Consider the following 17185-nt stretch of genomic DNA (forward strand, 5'->3'; position numbering starts at 1 on the left):
GAGGCTGATGGCCGGGGCTCCAGGGCGCTGCCGCCTCAACCGTCCAACGGACCATTTCCTCGGTCTCTGCTTAGTGCTCTCAGTTACACTTCTCTTAATAAAGAACATTTGCTGAGGAAAACGACAGAGGCTAAAACAATCCTGGCGCCAGGTTGAATCAAAGTGAAAACAGGTCAGCACTACCTCCACTCCTGGGACTCGACCCCTACGAAGGTGGGAAAGAGGGGTCCCGGGACCAGCAGCGTGGCTCAGGGGCCGGGGCGCAGGCGTGCGTGCGTGTGTAAGTGTGCGCTGCGCTTTGGCGAGAAAGTCCACGAACTCATCCTCAGGCCGTCCCCAGAGCCGCTTGCAGGTCCTGTGCGCCCGTGTCTGCGGACGCTGTTTCTGTGGAGGTGCTGGGATTCTGAGGGATCCTTTCTAAACATGAACAGGAAGTTCTCCAGCTAAAGCTTCTTGGTTCCAAACCTCACTTGCTGCCCAGAGCTCGGGCTGCTTCCAAGGCAGCCTGGGTGCCCCCTGAGGGTGGAGGCCCCAGGCCCTAAGCCCCATGGGGCCCTGCCTGACCCGGGCCTGACCCCTTCAGCCGAGTCCCTCCCAGATCTCAGACAGCACGGTAGCTCCCTGGCCTTATTCACACTAAAGTGTGAGTGACTGATGGCCTTTTAATAGTCCACACACATCTGCATTTTTCGAATAGAAAGCTATTTACCCAAATAGATCTTTAATTGGCTGCCTTCCTGGGGGCTTAAGTGCAAACTTCAGGAAGCAAGCCCTGGGGGAGGGACGGGGTCTCCCCCATCAGCCCTCGAGGTACCCCAGCTCCGACTCTCTCATGCTCCCCCGTACATTTGGGCGAAGGCGGCAGGAACCAGAGGGGTTCCTGAAGGCTGTCGCAGCCAGGAATTCAGAACCGGACATATCCAGGAAGACGCTCATCCTTCCAGACGCCCCTCCTGGGTCTCCCTCCCAGGAGCGCCCCACCTGAAAGCACGTCCCACAGGTGCGGGGTCCATCCTGTGCACTCCGCTGCTGTTGGGCGGCTGCCCCACTGGAGCACCCCTGACCCCCACTTTGTGTCCCATCCCGCCAGCGCCTCTCCATCCCCCGGCCGGAGCGGACCCGGCCCCTCTAGGGGTTTTCTGCCAGTTTCTAGGTTTTCTCCCTGGTCTCAGCGTCCCGGGCGCCCTGCTCTAGTCCACACTCCTGCTGCAGCAATACGGAGACTGTCCATCTATTTTCTCCCCGCAAGTGTGTATCGAGCGCCTACCGTGCCAGCAGCAGCCTCGGTACATACCGCAGGCCCAGCGTCTGGCCTGGTCCCTCCCCCAACGAGCCTGGCGGCCCATGGCTAAGTCGGAAGCAAAATGACTTTAATGACTTTAGGCAGAAAGAAATTGAAAACAGAATCACCAGGGATGCCCCAGGGATGCCCACCTGGGCAACGTGCAGCCGGGACCCTCAGCCAGAGCTGTGCCCACCTCAGGACCCCACAACCAGACGCCAGCAGTCCCGCCAGACCTGGGAAGACTGCCGCACGCTGCTGCCCCGAGGCCGTTCTCGAAGCCTCCAGAGACCAGGCTCACATGTGGCCCAGCTGTGCACGCACAGATGAGGGCACCCAGGGAAGAGGCCAGGGTCCCAGGCTGAGTTTCTGCTTCATTCTCACCCCGCTTCAGACACTGTGCTCTCCAGCCATGGAGGGTCTCGTTATTTCTAGAAGAAGCCCGATGCTTAATCACTTGGTACTTTCACATGTCATGCTGGGGAAAGCTTCTCCCGCTGCAAACTCCTCAACATCCTTCAAAGCCCCACCCTGCATGACTGGGCCTCACCACCCCTGGAGTGAGCCCGCAGGCCAACATTCCGTGGACAGAAGGGGAGCGTGTGGCCAGGAGTGTGGACCAATGCGCTCAGCGCCAGGCCTCCCCGCGGTCCCGTAGGGACGCTGGAGTTGACCAGACTTGGGATGTGGAAAGGGGAGGGGCAGGCGGGGGCTTGTCCAGGCCGCGTGCACGGGTGCTCGCCCCTCCGCTGCAGGCTGGTCTGGGAGTCCTCGGTTGTCACTTTCCCTGGACATTCCGGGCCCCGCCCTCTCCCACTCTCTGTCTGGCCGCCTCTCAGCTCACGGGAGAACCTGCCCTTGGCAATCCTTTGGGCGGGCAGGCTGCCCAGTAGGCCGTCTGGGGGAGTCCCCTCCTGCCCGGCCTTGGGGGCTGGGCCCCTCGGTGACGAGACCCCCTCCCCGGCCACAGGGGCGTCCAGGGAAGCTGGATTCCAGGCCTGACGATGCACCAGGACGCAGTGGTGGGGTCGCGGCTGCTGAGAGCGCCCGCCAGCTGGTGGTGCTGCTGGCGCCCACATCACCCCAGACAGCCTCCAGCTCACCAAATACCTGGGCTTACAGTGCCTGCCTTTCTCCCTCCCGGCAGCGGCCGGGGCCCAGGGGCGGCTTTGTTTGGGCGCTGTCTCTCCGAGCTGTGTGAACACAGCTGTGGAAGAAGGCTGAATCGCAGGCTTGGAGTTTTCACCCTCTTCTCGTTTCAGTTTATGTGACTGAATGGCTTGCAGCTGCTTCAAAGGGATGTCCTCACCCCCCCACCTGCCGCCCCATCACTTTATTCACCGTCCGCAGTGGGGGAGAGGCCCGGCCCGCACAGCTGGAGCGAATTAAAACCCACCTATTCAGGCCTGGCATCTGTGAGCCACGCATACCCACCGCACACACAGACTTACACAGCTCGGCAAAAATGGCCTTTTCATGGCAAGGCAGGACGGAAACCACAGCCGCGTGTAAAAGGCCTCCCAGTCTAGGTCCGGGATCCTCAGATCCAACCTGCGAACAAGGAGCGCTGTGTTCCCGCGACCTCGCTCCCTCGAGAGCCCCGGTGCCCACATTCGACAGATGTGCCGCTGCGTGTTTCTCCCCATCTGCGAAGGGCGCGCCCCAGTTTGTCACATTCTTACGCTTTTCCACTCCCGTTCATTTGAGCCCTTTTACCCAAATTGTTCCACGCGAAGGGAGCTTTCCCCCGGAGCCTCCCCAAAGGGCTCCTGGCAGACGTTGCCCCCTGGACGGCGTCGGGAAGAACAGAGCCGCAGCAGGGCAGCTAGCTTCTCCGGGAGTCAGGATGCTCTCAGCACGTCCACACCCGCCGAAGAGGCCAGGAGTGAACTGCCGCGGGGGCGGCTCAAGCAAACCATTTCGATTCGATGTGACGGAAGGCCCGGCGCAAGTTTGCTAGGATTTGCTCTCCGGGATCTGAGAAGGATGTTCCTTTTTTTTTGTTTTTTTTAAGCTTTTTGCATTATCATTATCTCTCAGCCAGCACTGAGGTGCCTGGAACGCATAAAAGAGTATTTTCCAAACTGAAAATATGAAATAGAAGCACCGATAAAAACAACAAAAGCAGATCCCAGACTTACGACCATGTCTTCACCGCCCTCTCCCTCCCTCTCTTCCTCCCCTTCTCTCTCTCTCTCTCCCTCTCCCTCCCTCTCTTCCTCCCCTTCTCTCTCTCTCTCCCTCTCCCTCCCTCTCTTCCTCCCCTTCTCTCTCTCTCCCTCTCCCTCTCTCTCTCATATTTCTTTCTTCCAGTTAACTTGGGACACCTGAAAACAAGTGACGTCAGAGACAAGGGATGGGCTCACCCTGCGTGCTGGGCGCCTCGGTGCCCTCCTGCTGCAGCCCCCGTGCAGCCTCGGGCGGCCGGGCCGGGCGGGGCTCCACCCTCGCCTTTTGAACAGCTGTCTGGCAGCTCTGAGTGAAGGTCGATCTGGGGGTGAACTGCAGAATGCAGGGCGAGTGGTTAAGAAGCGGGGTCTCCACCGTCTTTGCACTTTTGCCTGCGGTTTCCCAGCTGCTCCCAAGGGCTGCCCGGTCGCGGCCGGCTCTAGCCTGTGCCCTTTGGATTCCTCCAGAAGGTTTCCTTCCAGAAGGATTCCTCCAGAAGGTGCTCCCTTCTCGGCCTCTGGGCCCCGTCCCCGCAGGCCCTGCCCTCCGCGGGTCAGCAGCGTCCCCGCGGCCACCTCGCCGCCCGCCGGGCACAGGCCTGTGCAGGGCCGGCCTGTGCAGGGCCAGCCTCGCCGCCGGTGCGTGGACCCGGGCCCGAGAACAGGAGGCCTGAGTCACACCCTCCGGCGCTCGCACCCAGGCCTCTGGGCCCCGTGGCCGCGTCCGGGCCGGGAGTCCTCCGGGGCCCACGTGGCATTTGGCCACCCCTCGCTCTTCCCTCGTTGGCGGGGACTGTTTGTTTTGGGGGCCAAATGCAGACAGAGGGGTGAGGAACTCCCCACAGTGGCCGTTTGCGCCATTTAAAAGTACTTCTTGACCTAACAGACATCAAGAACTTCACTTCACAGTGTTCTGCACAAGCGGTCTGTAGGGTAGAGCCCTTCCCTGTGAGAAATCAGGACAGAGCTATGCAGTCGGCCGAACCGCGCCTCCCAGGTAAACACGGAGTGGCTTTTGCTTTAACATTTTAAGTGAAAGCCATTAGGTCTGCAATTTAGTTTAATTGTTTGCCCTATTTTCGAAATCCTAACCATTCAGGGCTTAAAGCTTTCAGTTTCCTGTCCACCCAGGAATCCGGCAGCTCAGCCCGGGTGCCTGGAGAGCTCTGCTGCCCGGAGAGCAGAAGGCAGAGGCTCCTTCTCGAGGCAGGCCGGCGGGGCAGAGCGTTGTAGGGCAGGGACCCCGTCACCCGGGCCCCTCCCGAGGGCAGCCGTCCCCCGGCACCAGCCCGGTCTTCGGGGAGCTCCGGCCTCAAGGTCAGCAGGGAGTGGGCTCGGCGGAAGGGCCCGCTGTGTGGAGCCTGTGCCCTGCAGGGCGGGGGGGCTCCCACCCGGCCCTCCCACACAGGGAGGCCTGGGTGCTGGTGCTGGGGCGCTCGCGCGCACCCCTGCGCAACGTTCATTTCTCTCCTTGGTGCGCAGCGAGGCCCCCTGGCTTCGGGCCCCTCTCTGTTGTTGATCACCTCATGGGTTACTTTTCCTAAAGTTAACAAATTCCTTTAAATGAAGGCGTATTCTTATATTTGCAGGGCAACAAGGGAACAGCATCACACCCCGCCTCTCGCCCCCCAAAGGCCCCCATTCCATTTCTTTCCACTTGCTTTTCATTTCTACCTGCAATTTTTGAAAAACGTGTTTCACTGCCAATTTAGGATTTTTCAGACTTAGGTGTCATCCGCTGACGTCCTACTATGGAAGGTGAAGGTTCGGGGCGTTGAACCCTCACCTCTGAGGCCTCACACACGCCCTCCCCTGCCTCCTCGCACTTGGAGTAGGTGACTCACCCCGGGGGTGGCTTTGTTACGTCCACATGGATGCCACGGGGAACACCTGGACGGGCAGCACGGCCGCCACCTCCCTGGCATCACCACCCTCCTCTTCTAGACGAGACAAGACACGTGCTATGACTTTTTAAAAACTTACTTTTAAACTGAACAAGTTTACATAATATGAATAAATACACTTGGAGTCTGAACCAAATCGCGGACATCATGTCGTTTCATCCATAAATACTTCAGCTTGTGCCTCTTACAGGTGAGGGCTTGTTCCTAAAGTCACCCCAACACCACTTTCATACCCAGCTAAGGTAAGAGTCACCCTCAATATCCCACTTCCTCCAATTTCCTTGAGATGCCTTTTGTAGCAAACTGTCGAGGGGCATGTGGGTAAATATCCAAGGTTCCTTCACAGCAGGTCTGCCCTTGAGTGGGCGGGAAGGGCGGTGGGCTTGGCAGCAGGGGTTAGACCACAGAGGAGGGCCACGGGCTTAGGACAGTGAAACCGCAGGAGACAGGCCTGTGTCCCTGGCGCTAATCTCCCTGGACAGCAAGACACACCAGACTTTGTACCGGTTCCAGGTTTTCCCTGGGGGTACCCACCTGTACCCTCTGCTCTCACACGTGAATCTGGCCACTGGAAAACTGTCACCCAGGACACCCTCTCCCGTGGTCCTCGGAGTCCTCAGCCTCCCACCTGTGCTGGCGCCGTGGTTCCTGGCCCCAGGCTTCCTGTTCCATGATTTACGCTCTCAGGTTGCTGGCGCACATCCTCTAGGAGCCTCCATACCTGTCTGAAAATATCTCTTCTTTCACGCTTGATCGATAAAGCAGTTCCTAAAATGGTAGGAAATTATCTTCCCGAACGAACAGTAAAGCATTTCTCACCGTCTCCTGGGTTCCGTGTTGCTATTTAAGATGCCAGTGTCTTTCCCGTTCCTGACCCTCTGGAAGTCGCACGTTCTCTCTGGAAGCTCTTGGGGTCTTTATCTCAGAGTTCTCAACTCCAAAATGTCCCGAGGGTGGGTCTCCAAGCAGGCGTGCTTTACTCACAGGGCCAGGAACTTGGTCCTTTCAGTCTGGAAACGAAACGCCTCCATCCGTGGAAGCATCTTGCATGGTTTCTTTGATGGTATCCTGCCCTCCGTTTTCTGAACTTCCTTTACTTCGATGTTGGGCCCCTTGGACTGATCTTTTTTTTTTTTTTTTTTTTTTTTGCGGTACGCGGGCCTCTCACTGTTGTGGCCTCTCCCGCTGCGGAGCACAGGCTCCGGACGCGCAGGCTCAGCGGCCATGGCTCACGGGCCCAGGCGCTCCGCGGCACGTGGGATCTTCCCGGACGGGGGCACGAACCTGCGTCCCCTGCGTCGGCAGGCGGGCTCCCAGCCGCTGCGCCCCCGGGGCAGCCCTGGCAGGCAGGCTCCCAGCCGCTGCGCCCCCGGGGCGGCCCTGATCTTTTAATTCACTGAATCTCTTTCTTCTCCTCTTTGTATTTTTCTTCCACTTTTCGGGATATCTCAGTTTTACCTCCAGCTCCTCCTTTGAATTTTTATTTGTGCTTCATTTTTTCTAATTTCCAAGAGCTCTTTCTTAAACTCTGAATAATCCCTCTAACCTAGCCTCTCCCTCCTGTGTGATTGCAAATGTCTTTTTCTATCTTTCTGAATATTCGTTAGGGTTTGTTCCCCTGCCCCCTACATTGTCTGTGTTCCTACTCTTTTCCTTTTCTGTCTATTCTCCTCTCATGTTATAGGCAGAGCAGAGCTGGAAATTGTTCAGCCATCGGCTCTCTGGAGAAAAAAGCCTTGAGTTGTCCAATTTCCACGGTGCAGATTCTCGCATGGCGGGCAATTTCTGTTACGTGGTGCTCTCCAAAGGCCATGGCAAGCAAGACACCTCCTGCGGCCTGGCAGCGTCCCCGGTGCCGGTCAGCCCTGCGTGGTCAGCACGGAGTGCCTGATCCTCTCTCAAATCCATCTGTGGGTCTCACTGAGGCAGCTGGGAAGGAGGGGTTGAGGCAGCGGGTCTGGATTCAGACAGTCAGCGCTAGGAGGGAAGATGAAAAGTGGTGAAAGAGAGAAGGAAAGAGCAAGAAGGCCCTGCAGCAAGGTCAGCTCACCAGCGAGTGGAAGGGCCACTTCCCGAAAGAGGACCCAGTGGGCTCCAGCTGAGTCATTTTGGGGCGCTCGAGACTGCACGTTCCCTTCGCTTACACTGTTCCTAATTATAATTCTGGGAGAAATTAGAGCAGTGGAGAATGGGGCCGATGGCCGAACAGCGTTTCTGAAATAAACATCCCGTCTCTCAAGTATCGAAGCGCCCCGCCAGACGACAAATTGCAGGACGTTAATTCCCGTCTCGTGTCCAGTGGCCAAGCGCACACGCCAGCAGGACGCTGCTGCCACGCTGCTCCGCCCTCACCCAGGGGGACGGCGCTCTTGGGCCCGTGCAACTTCCACGCACCTTTGTTCCCGGACGCGGGCCGTCGGTCGTGGCAGGTCACCCTCCATGGCATCTGCTGAGGCCTCCAGGACGTCGGCTTCCAAGATGGGGGCTGAGCACCCTGTTCTCACCCATCTCCAGTGCAGGAAGGAGACAGATACCCAGGTTGACAGAAAATGAGAGCCCGGCCTCCCACTCCCGTGAGCTTTCACACCGTGACCGTGACAGCTGTAAGGGCTACCCTCCATAATGAGCATAACATTTACAATGGTCAAGTGACCCGTGGCTTCCAAAAGCTACCATAAAAGACTGGCGCGTGACGCGCGCCCTTTGCACCTTCAGCGTCCGCCCTGCGCTCGCCGCCGCTGCCCCCTTCCCTGGGGCCCCTGCGAGGGCTGGGGATGCTCTGTCTTCAGCGGGTCTGGCTCCGGCCTGGACGAGTGCAGTTCCCTTCGTCTCGATGGCCTGTGCCAGTGCCTCCCCAGGTGCCCAACCGAAAAAGCCGGAAGTCACGTCATCAAGGCGCCGTTTGGGGCCCAAAGGGGCCTCCCGCTCGCCCACTTCTGTTCATCCGCAGCTTCAAATACAAGGACGCTGCAGACATCATTCCTCCCACGTGTGTGCGTTTACACAGAACACATTCATTCTATTCACCGTCGACGGGACTTAGGACTAATTACCTAGTTCCCCAAAGAGTAAGGGGTTGCAGGGGTGACTGTTCCCGGAATCCTGGGGTGGAAACATAGTAACGTTTCTTATCCAACGTCTTGATGCTGTTTGGTCAAAACACACCTGAAGACACAACATAAGGTTCACGGCAAATGCCACAAAAAGCCCACGCAAGGCTGGTACAGCTATGCGAGCCGGGCGTTTCCCCTGCACGGGCGCGAAGCAGACCTGGGGGATGTGAGGAGACTCCGTCGGAAGCCTTGACCCCGTGGGGTTTCTGGAGCCCTGCTTACTGGATTTGTGTCGCTCTGTTTGGGCTGATTAACGTGGGTGTTTGTTTGGACCTTGGAAACGTGCTGGCTTGAATCTTGGTCTGTTAATTATGAAGAAGCGTTCCTCTGAGTTTTTCCGGAGATGGATACAACTCGATTCTCCAGAGGTAGGACACTCCTCAGTTCCGTGCTGAAAAGAAATCGTTAGTATATCAAGCGGCTCTAAATTAAAATTTCATCCTGTAACTCAGCTTTGTGTCCAGTTTCTAATATTTACGGGGACCCTTTGGTCAACCTAATCTGTTAGCACGTGGAAGCGCAGCTGTGCCTGGTGCCAGGTTTTTCAGCAATGTTTATGCACCATACACGACAGCAACTAAAGCCTGCACGGAAAAGAAAGCTTGCAGACGGGCTACTTCCTGAGACCTGGTGTTGGATGCATGAGTGAAACATGAGGCCACGAGGCCATGTGATGGGGAAGAATGTGAAACGGGCGGGCATGGCGCCAGCCCAGGGCAAACAAGTCTGACCACCTGGAGAGAATGAACCACCGAACAGCTGGAGGAGCAGCGGCGCTTCCTGAGCTCCGCGGGGCAGTCGGGCCTCCAAGCTTGATCCGCGTTTATCCTCACAACAGCATCTGGGCTGGGCACTGCTGCCACCCCACTGCCCAGAGGAGAACCGAGGCCCAGGGCAGTCCGGGAGCAGAGCAGGGTCAGACCCCGGTTCAAACCCAAGGAGGCCTGATTCCAGGGCCTGTGAGGCTTTACGTTTGGTACGACAGACGCACAGCCAGGTGCACGGCTTGGGGAATGTTCACGTGAGTGTCCGCCCTGAAACCTCCACCGAGACCGAGATACGGAGGGTCCTCGGCACCTCAGAAGGCGGCCCCGAGCCCCACCCAGAGTCAGCCCCTGTGCTGACCTCGGTCACCGTAGGTCACCCCTGCCGGCTCCCGACACTCGGGCCACTGTGCCTGTTTGCTCTCATCTGACCTGTCAGAGCCGTCCCGCGGTGTGAAGGGGCCGGTTTCGTTCCGTGCTGTGTAGTGTCCCGTGTGTGGACACACCAAACTGATGATCTGTTCTGCTGCTGGTGGGCATTTGGGTTGTGTCCGGCGTTTGGCTCTTTGCATAGACAAGACTCTACAAACACGGCCCCCCACATCCCCGGTGGGCACACGCCCGTGCCGCGGGGTGTGCACCAATTGCCGAGCAGATGGGCACAGAGCCCCGCGGGCTCAGCTGCGTGGATGCCGCTGGACGGTTCCCAGCGGCACTGCCTGCTCACGCCTCCGCCGGGCCTGTGGCCCCCTTGTGCTCCACACCCACGTGCTCGTCAGCCCTTTGGCCTCCAGTCACTCCGAGCCCCTTCCCAGATGCTGGCTGGACGCCCGACGTCTTTGTGTGGACGCCTGCTCAGATCTTCTGCACGCTGGAGGATGGAGCTGTCAGCCTTCCCACGTTGGTTTCTAAGAGTTCTCTGCGTCCTCAGTATCCGTGGCTACATGGCAGCACCTCTTCACTTTCTGAACGGTATCTTCTGATGAACAAAAGCTCTTAATTTTCATGAAGTCAGATCAATCCACTTGTGTTTGTTGCTAGGTTCTCTGTGTCCTGGTCACCCCTAGGGTCCCCTGCCCCGCCACCTCTCAGCCTCTGCTGCACGGCCGCGTCCCGGCCTAGAACCGTCAGGGCTGCACTCTGTCCTCTCAGCCTCTGCAGACGATGAGGCAGAACAGACGGGAAACAGGACCGGGGGCCTCGGCACTACTTTCTCCCTCCATCCCTCCTGCCTCCGAGGCCAGGGTTCGGAGACGCCCCTCTTCCGTGCACCGCTCTCAGGGGGTGAGCCAAGCACTCCCTCGGCCGACTCAGCTCCGGGAGCAGCACGTTCACTCGGGACGCGGGCGACACCATCGCTGCCACTGAAGGCCGAGTGGCCGCGGGCGCTCCGCGACTCCAGGCGGAGACGGCCTGAGCCCAGTCGTGGGGTAGCAGCCTGAAGCTCCGATCGGCTGAGAGGCACTGACACGGCTCGCCTGGCTAGGGTGCAGGCGAGGTGAAGAGGCGCCCGAGGAAAAGCGAGGGGAGGCCGCTGCCCACCTGCGGGTGGAGGACTCACACCAGCCAGGCTTCAGCTGCGACGCAGAGGCCGCCTGGGCCGGGGGACATGGGCGGGCAGCCGGGCCACCGTCTTGTTTCTCCTCTTCCATCGCGTCCCAGGGGGAAGGTGTGCCAGGACCGGGGCCAGCCTCGCGGGACGGATGGGGCCCTCGCAGACGGAGGCTTCGCCTCGAGCCGGGCACCCGCTGTCCCGTGAAACGTGGGCGGACTCCGCAGTGGCCCCATTTTATCCTGCTCTCTCCTAACCTTGATTTTCTTTCTGGTTTTAAAAGTAACCTGATCCGTGGGAGACAATTTGGAAAACGCAGTTAAAAAACTAAAAGCACATTTTCAGAGTCACCCGTAACAGCCGGCTGAGGCTCTGCTGGGCTTTGTCTGCTGTACTGTCGATGGCGTCTTGGTCTGTGGCCACAGCAGAGGGGAGCTTCGCGCAAAGGAGCGCAGGTCCCCCAGGCACCTTCACAGGAGGGGACGGCCGCCCTGGGTCAGCAGGTCCTGGGCAGAGCTGGTGTCCAGCTGCGGCGGCCATCAGGCCAGCGTACACAGAGTTCAGCCAGGCTGCGGTCACCACCCATTAGCTGGCTGTGAAGTCAACGTCATGAGTCCTAGCTAGCATTAAAAAATGGAATAGAGATGTCCATTTCTACGATTGCAACAGACGCTGATTTCTATTGGGGAATCGCTCACCTGGCAAGGTCGTCGCCCATCTGCCTGTGCCGTGTACGCTGTTGTGACAGCAGGGCCATTTCTCATGGCGGGACTGGCCTCGGTTAAGAAGGTTGGGAAGCCCCTGGCTGGCGAGGAGGGGCGTTCGGAGGCTGCCCGTGGCCTTTTCTGATGAGGAGGAGGGGGAGACGCAGTTACCAGGGCCAAGGTGTGTTGACGCCAAGGCGGCCGGAATGTGGGCAGAACAAGGAAGGTGCAGCCGGACCTGCTTAGACCTGGGCTAAGCACCCCCTCCCCGGGCGTCCACCCCTCCACGCGCCACGGCTGTCCCCTTGTCCCCAGCTCCAACCACAGTTTCCCTGGAGGGACCCTTGCAGTGGACATCAGAGAAACACGGGGAGGGTCCACACATGCGTCAGCTTGGGTAGAACACACGCTGGCCGCACACGTGTCTGGTGTGGACACACTCTGGGTCACGCGGAGCTCCTCCAAGAACTTGCCCTCGACTCCACGCCTGTGCTGGGAGGGCTATTCGCCGATCACATCTCCCTTCCCTCCCAAAGAACGATTCCCGTGTGTCGCTCGGAAACCGAGGCCTCCGCTCCTGGGCTGGCAGCGTCAAGGCCACCGTGCAGCCACCACGCTCGGCCCAGGCACCAGTCTGGGGCCCTAACCCCTCGGCAGGTACCGTGCTGACCGGATCCAGTTAGAGCTGCGAAGCCAGGAGGGACCCTGTGAGGGCGACGCCAAGTGGTCCAGGCCCCTCCCTGGAAGGTCAGTGGGAGACGGGCGCCTGGCGACAGCAGCCTGGCCGTGGGGGGCTGGGTGGTCCTCCTTCCAGCCCAGATGGTGTGGGGGCCCCGAGGAGCCTGCATTTTCGGCTCTCAGAGTCAAGACGCAAGATATGAGACTGGGAGCGTCTGCTCCGGGCCCGTCTTCTGACTTTATATTACAGACAAGTGAGAACGGAAACGGTAGAGAGAACGGCCCTGTAGACCCCACGGGCCCCCTTCCACGGCCAGCCTGGTGCCCTCTGCCCGCCAGCCACAGAAATCCCAGGCTTCACATTTCATCCATAAATATTTGGTTAGCTTTCCCTGAAAAATAAAGATTTTTAAAAAGAACATTAGTAGAAATCTATTACCACACAGAAAATTAATAATAGTCTTGAGATCATCAAATTTCCAGCCGGTGCTCGGCTCTGGACCGAAGCCACTGGGACAGAGCTCGGTCGCAGCTGCGGGGCAGAGGAGAGTGTGGGGAAGCGAGTCCTCTGGTGCGTCTGCCCCGAGGACAGAGGTTGGACGACGGCAGGAATTCCAGGGCAGCGATTCGCTGCAACGTGAGGAAGAGCTCCTGCGATCGGAGCTGCCCAGTCCCGGCCATCGCTGAAACTGCCCTGCTGCTTCGGGCGCTGTGACGCTGGCGCTGCCCCGGCAGGGCAGAGCCCGGTCGCCTGGCGCCCTTGCGGAGCTGTCTGCTGCCTCTGGCTCCACCCGGCGTCCCCGGTTTCTCCTGGAGGCACGGCCCACCGGTCCAGGCCCCACGGGAGGATCCACGCTGGGGCGGCTGTGCCCCGCGGTGCGGGATGCTTTAGTCAGGCTTAAGGCTACCCACTGGCTTCCCACATCCTGCCGTAGTGGACGTCGTCACGTCCCCGCCCGGCATACCGTGCTGGTCCCTCCTGCTTGGTGCAGACACGCGGGGCCACGACGGGGACCCCCGTGCTGCGTCCTCACCACCTGGACACCCCCCAGGCAGCGTGCACTCCGTGCAATGTCACCGCTATTCGATGCGGAACTGCTGCTAACGGCTGGCACGGGGTCACCCAGACAGAGGCCAGAGGCCTGACGGCGAAGATCACGGAGCGCGATCAGACCACGGCGCGGGCCTCGCCCTCCAGCCCTCGGAAGTGAGGCGGAGGGCGGCGGCGCTTTTTTCTTCACTTTTTGTGCAACCAGCTCTGCGTCCTGAGCAGCTCTCCACCCGCACCCGACCCTGTGCTTCCTGCTCTCTCGCACTCACAAGTGTTATACGCAGCCCGCAGAAAAGCCCAGTCAGATCCCCGCGGGAGCCTGTCAAGGGGGTCTGTGTGCTAACAGCCGACCCACAGGCCCCCGGCGGGCCCAGGTGGCCGTGGCGAGCAGCGAACTCTGGGGACGCGGGGCAGGTCCCCGCGAGGGCGCTGCGTGGGTGCCAGGCCCGGTGCAGCCGTACCACATGCCCTGCGGTGAGGCCTCAGGCCCGGGCTGTGGTCCTGCCCAAGGCCCTGCCCCCGGCCCGGATGCTCTGCCGTGGCTGTGCTGCCTTAGAGGCCGGAGTGACCCGCCCATCGGCGCTGCCCACGCAGCCTGACGGGGTCTGTGCGAGCGGCACCCCTGCCCCACCGCGGACGGAAGAGGAAGCGGCACCTTCAGCCCATTTGGTAGAATCACTTTTTGGGGTCGTATCTGAGCATCAGTCCTCAGTTCCACAGGCAATTAGGAACGGCCGGCTGAGCGCCACTAAGCATCTCGGCGCCCCGGCCCGGAGCTCTGGGCTGCCCTGTTCCGTCCCCTCTCAGGCTCATCTCAGAGGGCCGGGTGCCCGTCCCCGGGGGAGTGAACTGGGCGGCCCCCTGGGACAACGGGGGCTGTTGGGTGCCGGGAGCTCAACCTGCTTCCCTAGACCCGCCCTGCCCTCCGCAAGCTGGGTCTCATTCCTGATGGAGCCAGGCCAGCGATGTCCCCCCGCCCCACGGCTGAGTGTCAGCCTGGCTTGGGCTTTGCCTTGTGCCCAGGGCGCTGTGGCGGGATCTGAGCTGCGTCGGGAGGCTGGGGAGCGGCGAGTCCGGGGGGCGGGCGACGTCCGGACACAGTGGTCTGTGGATGGTCAGAGGGGCACGGGGTGGCCAGGTGGCCAGGAGGTGGGAGAGATGCTGCCCCGGGCCACCGAGAGGGTGGAGACCCTTCCAGCCGAGGCAGGGACGGAGCAGTAAGCCGGGCACAGGCTCGGCCACTGTGCCCCAGCGCCTCTTTGCCTACAGGCAACCCCAAGCCCGCCCTCCTTCAGACCTGCGCAGACAGCACCTCCCTCACCCTGCGTGCTGCTTCCAGAAGCTCTCGCTGAGCCTAGGCACCTGGGGAGAGAAGGGCCCCGAACACCAGTGACCACGGCCAGCAAACGAGGGGCACCTGGCCCTGCTCACCCCCTGTCAGGGCGGGCAGCCCCTCCCCCAGGACCCCCATGGCCTCAGGCGGGAGGGCCCCTCCTGGGGAGAACGGCCTGCCCCAAGCCAGCCTTAACCCTCGCCCTGACCCCTGCAGACCCTCGGAGTCCCTCCCCAGTCGTCCGTCTGCCAGAGCACACAGCCAGGGCGGCGTCAGCTGGACAGGTGGACCGGGGTCAAGTCGGTGGGGACGAGGCTGAGGAAAGGAGACGGGGAACCTGAGCCTGGTCTCTCCCCTGCTGCCACTTTGACTAGAAAAACCAAGAATTCTAAGTTCAAAGCTGGACTCTCAGGTGGTTATGAAGGCATAGTTTATACAACTTGCAAGCTTGATTTAACACTTTTCAATATTTAGGCAGCCTTGTACCCAGACAGCAGGGGACCTGTGGCCTCCAGTGCAGAGAGAAAGTGGGTCTGGTTCTCAGAGTCACTGGCCCCAACGCCCGGCGGTCTCAGCGATCTCCGAGGGTCCCACTCAGCTCACCTCCAGACGCAGCCTCTGGGCCGTCCTCTTGGCTTCTAGGACCGGCGACACCCTTTTCGTGGTTAGCTGCTGGCTCTCACCACCATGGGCCCCCAGATCCCCAAGAATGATCCTCCTGGACCACCTCTCTCCAGGCCCCGCAGGGGACGGCCAGTCTTCCCGCAAGCTGGCCACAGAGTGTCTCCCGGACATGTGTCTCCCGGCAGGTGCAGCGCTGTCTCAGGGTGAGGGGGCTTCACCCTAGAAACCACGGAGCTGCCCTGGCCTGGGAGACCCCGAGCCAGACGGGACAGCTGCTCGGGACAGCCGGCTCTGCCTGCAGACCTGTCTCCGTGACTTCCCGAAACCACCCCGAACCAGGGAGACGCAGCCCCCTGACCATGCTCCGTGACCGACTGGGCGAGGATCTCAAGCCAACCAGGGGCCTTCCCAGCCCTGGGCGGGGCCTCTGCCCCGGCCTCGCCCTCCAGCCATGGGCCTCCCAAGCCACCATCAAGTGGAAACAATGCAGCTTTTTTGTCTGCAAAAAAAAAGAGGGGAGGAGAGAGTGGGGAGGAGAAGAAATCACTTGCCTCCCGGTGGGTGGCAGGGCTCCAGTGTGGAAGCCACTGTGTGACCCCCACTTGCAGCAACCTGAAAAGGACTGTTGCTTCAAGAGCTGGGACTAAATCAAGCAACGTGTCCGTGTTTGCAGGAACATCGAGCGCTCTGAAATGTGCTTTCCATCTACCGCTTAGCATTCAGGAAGATAAACAAGGTGTGGCTTAAACAGCAGTTCCAGACTTCTGGGTACCTCACAGAATTCTGCCAAGGACTGAGGGAGAGGCCATCGGGCAGAGACTCATCGGTGGGGCGCGGGCGGGGTGCCTTCGTCCGGGGACCGCCGGCCAGGCTTCTGAGGTTCACCCAACACCCGCCGAAGGGCCAGGAAGGGGCAACACCCTCCTGACCGGCCAGGGATTCACAGTTACACGTGGCCGTGCGCCGCGTTTGGACTTGGGCTAACTCCTCACTTCGTTTTTCAAGCCAAACTGCACAAACACACGAAACTGAACAGCCCCCGGGAAGAGATAGCCTCGCGGTTTTCAATCAGCCTCTGACAATGGCGAGCGGCGCCTAAGCTAGAGGCGGCTGTACCACACGTTCGAATAAGGAGACGGTTTCCACCTGGAGAGTCAGCTGCGGGAATCAGCAGATCAGAGCGATGCTGGAATTTCTAAGGTCCTCGGTGGCAAAGCGAGCTCTCTCGGATGACGTGGTTCGAGGGGGCCAGGAGGACAGCCCTCCAGCAGAGGCTTGAAATCCCATCAGCTTCTTCAAGCCGTTAGCTTAAGGCGGGAAGGCAGAGGCCTCCTCTCAGGGTCCGAATGTGATTGCTGGGCAGTGGTTCCTGGAGCGCCAGGCTCATTTCTGTCTGGGCTCAGTGGGAGAGGATGCTGGGACCAACCAGCGATGTCTTCCGTGGGCGCGGAGAACGGGCTGGGAGCATGCGTGCCGTGGAGCCCCCGCTGTTCTTTGAGGTTGTCAGCCGCTGTACCTCGGCGCGGTCTGAGAGGATTCAGAGGTGGAGCGGGGACAGTGCGTGGAGCCAGGCGGCACCTGAAGGGACAGGAAGGGACACGAGGTGGCTTGGGGAAATGAGCCTGAACTCGTGTTCTTGTGTAGGGCCTAGACCTGCCACTGGGTCCAGGGTGTCGCCCTGACGGTGACGAGTTATGGGAATGAAACTTTACTGCCAGTTAACACGGAAAGCGTGGTCACGAGGGGAACTGCTGCTGGAGCAGGGCCTCTCTCCTGAGCCTCTTGTTCCCAGTTCTCCCAGCACCCAGTGCAGCTTCTCGTTCATTCCCTCGTTGCTTTATTCGCCTACGCGTTCACTCAGAGATCAGTAGCCTGGGATGGGCTGTTTACTGTGGAAGGCAGCTTCCACGAGCTTGCGTCTCCGTGGGAAGGCGGGGTCAGGCCGGGTCCGCCTCGGGAGAAGCCGGTTTCCCGCAGCGGGGCAGGCGTGGGGCTCAGACTCGGTGACTCAG

General features: G+C 60.3%; 1 long non-coding RNA gene across 1 annotated transcript; it reads right to left on the minus strand.

Moving 5' to 3' along the window:
• Positions 1–5418: 5418 nt before the first annotated feature.
• Positions 5419–12897, minus strand: LOC137203174 (uncharacterized). Its single transcript, XR_010932967.1, has 2 exons — positions 7749–12897; positions 5419–7331 (listed from the first exon to the last, which is right to left on the minus strand). It is a non-coding gene; the product is annotated as an uncharacterized lncRNA (long non-coding RNA).
• Between the last annotated feature and the right edge of the window lie 4288 nt (positions 12898–17185).

The sequence above is a fragment of the Pseudorca crassidens genome, chromosome 12 (assembly GCF_039906515.1).
Source record: "Pseudorca crassidens isolate mPseCra1 chromosome 12, mPseCra1.hap1, whole genome shotgun sequence".
In the NCBI taxonomy this organism is placed as follows: domain Eukaryota; kingdom Metazoa; phylum Chordata; class Mammalia; order Artiodactyla; family Delphinidae; genus Pseudorca; species Pseudorca crassidens.